At 36.0% G+C, this 8,974-nt stretch overlaps 1 pseudogene; it reads right to left on the bottom strand.

Annotated features, from left to right (window-relative positions):
• Nucleotides 1–4,001: 4,001 nt before the first annotated feature.
• LOC143891931 (secreted RxLR effector protein 161 pseudogene) lies at nucleotides 4,002–4,733 on the bottom strand (annotated as a pseudogene).
• Between the last annotated feature and the right edge of the window lie 4,241 nt (nucleotides 4,734–8,974).

The raw sequence follows: 8,974 nt of genomic DNA, 5'->3' as shown, positions 1-8,974 counted from the left end.
CAGTTTTCTCTTCGGCTCTTGTTTCTTTTGAGATAAAATGGGATTTTTCCAACTGAGAATGAGTGTAAAATTTGTTTTATTCCCATATCTGTCCAAACAAAAAGAGCCTTCATGAAAAGATATTGTTTTTCAAATTAAATTATTCTCACTCCCTTCTTTTAGTAGTAATGTTTAGATTGATTTCAAAGATTGTAGGTCTGGTTTTTAATGTTCAGGTTGAGATAGTGATTGATTTCAAAGATTGTAGGTCCCTTTTTAACTGTTAAAATAATATAGTGATTAATTTCAAAAATTCTAGGTACGGTTTTTAATGTTTAGATTACAATTAGTGATTGATTTCAAAGATTGTAGCTACAGTTTTTAATGTTTAGATAATTAGTGATTGATTTCAAAGATTGTAGGTCGGGTTTTAACGTTTAGATTACAATGATGATTAATTTCAAAGACAACTAATCATCACACCAAAAATCTATAAATTTAAGTTGTCAAATGCTTAAGTTTAAGAAGAAAACTACTTTTTCACATCACAAACCGGATAACATCAGTGAAAACATGCAATTATATGAAATATACTTGAAAATAATTTGGCATGTTATCTAAGAGATATTTAAGAAAATTATATCACACCTAAAAGAGTCGGGGCGGTTTCGGGTTTTCTTTCTTTAAACCCGACCTGACTCGAGATTGGGTCAGGTTTTTCAACCTTAAATCCCACCCGACCCCAGACCTAAGATTTCTAAACTTGACCTCTGTTATTTTCGGGTTGGGTCAATGTGGGTCGGGTAAAACCCAACACAAGTTGCAACCTTACTATAAATACCCATAGGGATTTGGCTGTTACCTGACAATTGGACCGCAAGTGTGACATGTGGATGGATCTGATCGATCTGTTGACCCGATCGTTAACCATAAGTTCAACATATTGTTGTTGATTACAGCTTGATTGATGATCCTAGCTCCTTGATCCACCAAGGATCATTTAGGATTACGACAAGAAAAGCTAAGGCCATGTTGAATTTTTTTTTCCATGAAATATTAGTTTACCCAATGCCCAATGGTGTGTGAGAGAGAGAGACTGAAATATGTTCAGAAAGAAATCTCTGCAAAATTTAATTTATATTTTCCATTTTAGTGACTTTTCAATTCTCCTGGCTCTTGCCCTCTTTAGTGTCTCCTCCCCCCACCCTCGACAATACTTACGCCTTTCTCACCACTTGATAAACTAATAGTCTATGGAAAAAGTTTTCATGGTCGCAAAACATGGTCTAAAGAATTGATTTTTGTAGTCCTTCATCTTTTCTTTTGTCATGGGACGTCCATTCAGCATGGGACCAAAACAATGGGGGTTGTCTCATGATCTCTCTGTCTTTATTTGGGACACAAAGTTAATATTTAGAAAATTGGGAGATTTGTTGATTAGTTCCTACATGGCAAAATAATTGCTTATTAGTCCCTAAGAAAAGCATATTAGCTCAACAATCTTACTTTTAGAAAATATTGGCGAAAAGGTCCCTAAAACTCACGAACTTCAATTTTCTTCGTTAAAAAATATTAAAATGGCAAATTTAGCCCCAAACTTATTTAATCAGTTTTAGTGTTTTTTTATTTCCCTTCCAATATTTTTGAAAAAAAAAAACTAGGAAATAAGCAACAATATTATCTCTTCCAATATTCTCGTCAAAAAACCTTCAACAAGAAAAAATCATTTTAGGAATTAAACTAGGGTTTGGCTTCTAATCTTAGGAGAAGAAGAATGGAGAATGTCAAAGGGAAAGTCAATATTGGAAGAGATAATATTGTTACTTATTTCCTAGTTTTTTTCAGAAAATATTAGTAGGAAAATCAAAAAATGCTAAAACGGATTAAATGGGTTGGGGGGTAAATTTGACATTTTAAAATTTTTAACGGAGAAAAATGAAGTTCGTGAGTTTTAGGGACCTTTTAGCAAATATTTTCTAAAAGTAGGATTGCTCAGCTAATATGCTTTTCTTAGGGACTAATTAGCAATTATTTTGTCATGTAGGGACTAATCAGCAAAAATCCCTAGAAAATTAGAATAGATGTAGACAGTGATTGCTTGCCTACTTCATCTCCAATTTATTTTCCAATATTTTTTATTCGTAGATATTTGTTAAGGATAAAATCGGATATTGAGACGTGGCATAGGTCCCACAAGAGCTCCCGCACAAACAACCACCACGTGGCATAAAAGAAGCGGATCAACAATAGGCGCCTAGCTTCTCAACTAGTAGGAACCTCCAGCATACAGGGCATCCAAAAGCCATGCCCCACCTCACTGCAATGATCAATCACCCAAGATTTCCTAGCACAGCACAACATCAGAACTAATCATACCTTTCGCATGTGATGACTGAACGATTCATGCAGCACCGATGCACGCACCAATGCCAACAATGGCAAAGGCAACCACGCCATCTCATCCCAATGGAATATGTAACTCAACATAAAAGGGAAACCCAGACACCATTAAAGCATTGATGTGTTAGAAAATTGCTGTGCAAATCTGTAATTTAGGATTCGAGAATACCTTATAACAAATTAATCTCACAACTTGAAGATAGAGATCAATAATACTATTTTCTGCAATAATAATCTGTAAAGAAAAAAGAAATTGTTAGATCACTTATCAAGTTGAGGCACGAAGAATCTTCGCCGTCCTTAAGGCAAATCTCGTCCCCACTATGACGAATCAACGGTGCAGATGGGCATCTTGGCGTATGCCTTCAGGATACAACAACTCTCGCTCCAGGGGTGTGCACTCACGCAGCCCGGATGCCTAAGAACTGGCCTTGAGCAGAAAACCAGAGAGAAAGCCAGAGAAGAGAAAGAACAGAAGAAGAATCCGTCAAGAATATCTTTCTGTTTTCTCTAAAAAACCAATTTTATATAAAAGTAATCGATACGTTAGGATGAAACATCGCACTCTTTTAGTGCGTGAGAGACGTTTTCCAAACCGTCACTAAACCACGATTAAGGAATCTCAAACGGTAAAAAAAAAGTTAAAACAAAATAAATAAATTCTTGACCGTTAAAAGAAAAATTAAATAATAGAAAAAGAAAAGCCTTAGGTCCACGCGCTCGGCCGGCGGAGCCGAGCCGGGCGGTGCGCGTGTGTGGTAATATCAAAAGCCCACCGAACCCAAGTAGGCGATCCGTGCGCGTAGGATCCCCATGACCTCTTGCTCATTCACAAGGTTAAGAGAGTGAAAGTATATATATGGCCACTCTCATCCTCTCACACTTCTCATCTAAGACTAAAGTTTTCTCATGACTTTAGTCTTTTTGGAGGGAAGCCCAAAAGCATACATATAATGACTAAAAACACCCCATTGTAAGTTTGAATTATAAAAGGACTTTTTTCACATAAAAAGTCAACAATCCCCCACTAATTCAAAATTACAAGAAATAAATAAATCATAAATGTAAATAGATTTGATCAAGGCAAGATGTGTTATGCATCAGTAGAGGTGTCTTTTGGACTTGAACGTTTACTTAATGTAGGTATATCGAGTTTATCAAAATACTCGGTGAACATACGTCTTGAACCAAGCACTTTTAGTAATAAACTGAGACAACATACCACACACACAACACAGAAGGCATAAGCAAGTTCATACGGTGTTGCACTTTTCGGCCATGTGCTATGTCCTGTTTTCATGAGCGCTCTAGAGAAATTAGCTCATTCTCATAGGAAGCGGCCACACTTCCACACTCATATAGGTGTATCTATCAAGAGTGCCCTGTAACTACGCACCCCACTGACAATTAGCTAGTCACTAGTCAACTATAGATAACATTAAGAGTCCTACAACTCATCATCTTTTTGTTACAGGTTGCACCCACACCATAGGGATAGGCTTAGTGAACTTAATTCACATACAACTTGGTGCAAAACAGATCACTCAAATAACTTGTTTTTCCCATTGAACCTACTTCTTGGGGTCTCCAGTCAGATAGGTTGGGTTCCTGTTATAGGTGATCTAAACAGTAGGCTTCAGCCCCATCCCCCTCGATGTGCTCATGACTAAATTTTTATGTAGTCCTTTTGTAAGACAATCTGATATATTATCACTTGATCTTACATAATCAATGGTTATCACTCCATTCTTTAACAACTGTCTTATGGAGTTATGCCTCCGACGAATGTGTCGGGATTTACCATTATATACATTATTACCTGCTCTTCCAATAGCAGCTTGACAATCACAGTGGATTGTGATACCCGGTACTGGCTTATTCCAAAATAGAATATCAGTCAGAAGGTTTCTAAGCCATTCAGCTTCCTCACTTGCTTTCTCTAAAGCAATAAACTCAGACTCCATAGTTGATCTGGCTATACATTGCTTGGTTGATTTCCAAGAAACTGCTGCACTTCCTAGAGTGAAAACATATCCACTCCTTGATTTGGTCTCAAATCCAGATACCCAATTTGCATCGCTATACCCTTCTAGTACAACAGAATATTTAGTGAAATGCAAACCATAGTCTATGGTTCCTTTAAGATATTTCAATACTCTAATTAGAGCTTCCCAGTGATCACTACCATGATTACTGGTATAGCTACTGAGTCTACCCACTGCATAGGCTATGTCTGGCCTAGTGCAGTTCATTAAATACATTAGACTCCCTATAACTCTAGAGTATTCAAGTGGATTTACTCCACTTCCTTTATTCATACATAATCTTATACTAGAATCATATGGGGTAGCCATAGGTTTTACAATTAAATTGATTAAACCTTCTAAAAAAAATTTCTACATAATGAGACTGAGATAGAATTATTTCTTCTGGGTTTCTTTTAATTTTGATACCCAGGATTACATCTGCCTTTCCCAGATCTTTCATATCAAAATTATTTGATAAAAAAAATTTAGTGCCTTTAATTACACTAATGTCTGTTCCGATGATTAACATATCATCTACATACAGACAAACGATAGTACCACTATCCCCACTAAATTTGCTGTATACATACTTATCTGATTCATTTATTATGAATCCATTTGATAGCATCACACTATCAAACTTCTCATGCCATTGTTTTGAGGCTTGTTTCAAACCATATAGAGATTTTATAAGTTTACACACCTTTTGCTCTTGGCCTTGGATTACAAAGCCTTCAGGTTGATCCATATAGATCTCCTCATCTAATTCACCATTCAGAAATGCAGTTTTGACATCCATTTGATGGATTTCCAGGTTATAGATTGCAGCTGTGGCAATTAAGATTCTTATTGTAGTTATTCTGGTTACAGGTGAATAGGTGTCAAAGAAGTCCATTCCTTCTTTTTGCTTGAACCCTTTAGCTACTAATCTAGCTTTATATTTATCTATAGTTCCATCAGTTTTTTAATCTCTTACTAAAGATCCACTTGCAACAAATATGTTTGCAACCAGGAGGCAGATCTGTCAAGATCCATGTCCCATTACTCAAAATAGAGTCTATTTCACTCTTGACAGCTTCTTTCCAGAATGAAGAATCTGGAAGGGACATTGCCTCTTTATATGTCTTTGGATCTCCTTCTAGAAGATAGGCAATGAACTCTGGACCAAAGTTTTTCTCTACTCTTGCCCTTTTACTTCTTCTAGGCTCTATTGATTCTTCAGACACTCGATGGTCTTTATTTATAGATTCAATGGGTCTTTTAAGTGTGTTCTCACTTAGACTAGTCTTATAAGGGAATAAGGTTTCAAAGAATTCAGCATCTCTGGATTCTATTATGGTGTTAGGTTGCATATCAACATGATCTGACCATCAAGAACCTATATGCACTACTGTTTTGTGCATATCCAATGAATGCACAATCAACAGTCTTATGACCTAACTTAGTACTCTTAGGATCTAGAATCCTAACTTTAGCTAAGCACCCCCACACTTTAAGATATTTAAAATGTGGTTTTCTATTCTTCTATAACTCGTAAGGAGTTTTGTCAGAATCTTTAAAAGATATCTTGTTTAGAATATAACAAGCAGAGAGAAGAGCCTCTCCCCATAAATTTTGAGGTAATCCTAAACTTCCTAACATAGAATTTACCATGTTCATTAGAGTTCTATTTTTACGTTCAACAACTCCATTTTGCTGTGGAGAGTATGGTGCAGTAACTTGATGTATTATGCCTTGGTTTTCACAAAATTCACTAAAAGCATTAGAAGTATATTCACCACCTCTATCAGATCTTAAAATTTTGATCTTCTTTTCTAACTGATTTTCTACTTCAGTTTTATATGTAATGAATTTATCAAAAGATTCATTTTTATTTCTAATAAGATAAACAGTACAATATCTAGAGAAATCATCTATAAATGTAATAAAATACATTTTACCTCCTCTAGTTAAAACATTGTTTAAGTCATAAACATCACTGTGAGTTAAATTTAATAGTTCTGTTTTTCTTTCTTCTACTTTGTGAAAAGGCTTCTTAGAGTACTTTGATTGCACATACTTCACATTTCTCTACTACTTGATCACTTTTACGAATTAAACATATGGTCATCATTTTCTTTAAAGATGCATAATTAACATGACCTAGTCTACCATGCCATAAACAAGAAGAATCAGTAATATAAGCAGAATAAGATGAAGCTTTATTCATAATGTACTCAGTTACATTCAGTTTGAATAAACCCTCACTAGAGTAACCCTTTCCCACAAATTCACCACTTTTAGTGATTACAAATTTATCAGCCTCAAAAACCAGTTTAAAACCTTTCTTGATCAGAAGTGACCCAGACACCAGATTCTTTCTTATATCTGGTACATGAAGGACATCACAGAACTTCAGAACTTTTTCAGATGTAAGCTTTAACAACACTGTTCCTTTACCCGTCACAACAGATGATGACGAGTTTCCCATGAAAAGCTGTTCTCCATCCCCTACAAGCTCGTAGGAAGAAAATACACTTCTGTCACTACAGATGTGTCTAGTGGCACCAGTGTCCACCCACCAGTCCTTCACGTTACTGGTTAGGTTCACTTCAGATACTACGGCCGACAGATATTAATCTTCAGCCACATTAGCCTGAGGCGCATTGTTTCCTTGAGGGTTTTTCTTCTTATCATTTTCCGACAATTTCCTGACCTCCTTTCCCACACACAAAGAAGTTACCCTTCTTTTTCTTGAAATCCTTATTATTTTTCTTGAAATGACCTTTTCCTGATCCAGATGCAGGTTTAGAAGAAGTTTTCTTTCCAGATGAAGATTCAGTGAGATTTGCCTTAGAGTTAAACTCATAGGCCTTAGATTTCTGTTTTCTGAAACGATATTCATCTTCAGTTCTAAGATAAACAAACAAGTCTTGAATAGAAAAATCATTTCTTTCATGCAATAATGTGTCTTGGAATTTCTCCCATGAAGGCGGTAGTTTTTTAATAATTGCATCAATTTGGATCTGTTCTTCTATTTTGATCCCTTTAGCAAGAATGTCAGAAACAATCAATTGGATCTCATTCACTTGATCCATAATGGATTTTTCATCTACCATCTGATATCGAAAATATTTTCCAATTAGATGTTTCTTAGAACCCGCTGCTTCGACTAGGTATTTCTTCTCTAGAGTTTCCCACAGCACTTTTGCAGACTCAATTCTAAAAAATACATCAAATAATTGATTACTGAGACAACTCAGTATATGACCTTTACAGATATAGTTATCTCTTTTTCTTTTCTTAGTGAGATGAGTTCTAGCAAGTTCTTCCTCGTCAGGTAATGAGTCAGGATCATTTAAGATATAGTCTAGGTTTAGAAAAGTCAGAAAGAATCGCATTTTTTCCTGCTATCTACCGAAATTTGATCCGTCAAATTTCTCCAGTCTTTTCGGTTTTGAAAGCCATGATGATTAATTTCCAATAATCGAAATCCCAAAAATTACAGATCACAGATCGGATATTTGCCTTAAGAATGTTAGAAAATTGATGTGCAAATCTGTAATTTAGGATTCGAGAATACCTTATAACAAATTAATCACAACTTGAAGACAGAGATCAATAATACTATTTTCTGCAATAATAATCTGTAAAGGAAAAAAGAAATTGTAAGATCACTTATTGAGTTAAGGCACGAAGAATCTTCGATGTCTTTAAGGCAAATCTCACCCCCACTATGACGAATCAACGGTGCAGATGGGCGTCTTGGCGTATGCCTCCAGGATACAACAACTCTCGCTCCAGGGGTGTGCACTCACGCAGCCCAGATGCCTAAGAACTCTCTTATATTTGCCAAAAGCCTTGAGCAGAAAATCAGAGAGAAAGCCAGAGAAGAGAAAGAGCAAAAGAAGAATGCGTTAAGGATATCTTTCTGTTTTCTCTAAAAAACCGATTTTATAGAAAGGTAATCGATACGTTAGGGTGAAACGTCGCACTCTTTTAGTGCGTAAGAGACGTTTTCCAAACAGTCACTAAACCACGATTAAGAAATCTCAAACGGTAAAAAAAGAGTTAAAATAAAATAAATAAATTCTTGACCGTTAAAAGGAAAATTAAATAATAGAAAAAGAAAAGCCTTAGGTCCACGCACGCGGTGCGCGTGTGTGGTAATATCAAAAGCTCACCGGACCCAAGCGGGAGATCCGTGCGCGTAGAATCCCCATGACCTCTTGCTCATTCACAAGGTTAAGAGAGTGAAAGTATATATATGGCCACTCTCATCCTCTCACAGTTCCCATCTAGGACTAAAGTTTTCTCATGACTTTAGTCTTTTTGGAGGGAAGCCCAAAAGCGTACATATAATGACTAAAAACACCCCATTGTAAGTTTGAATTACAACAAGACTTTTTTCACATAAAAAGTCAACATGAGGTCCATTCATTTCAATTCTTATTCTTATTCTTATTCATTGCTTGAACACAGGTACGAGGGACTGAACACTCATAAATCTTAGCATCTTCTTGACACTTAACTCCATCTATTGCCTCTACTAACTTGAGTGTCAAAGGGTTTCCCAGAGTTACGACTCC

The sequence above is a fragment of the Tasmannia lanceolata genome, unplaced genomic scaffold (assembly GCF_043159265.1).
Source record: "Tasmannia lanceolata isolate RefF3 unplaced genomic scaffold, GAP_Taslan_0.1 ptg000015l, whole genome shotgun sequence".
In the NCBI taxonomy this organism is placed as follows: Eukaryota; Viridiplantae; Streptophyta; class Magnoliopsida; order Canellales; family Winteraceae; genus Tasmannia; species Tasmannia lanceolata.
The sequence above is the reverse complement of the archived record's forward strand: the minus strand, read 5'-3'. Positions and strand labels throughout refer to the sequence as shown.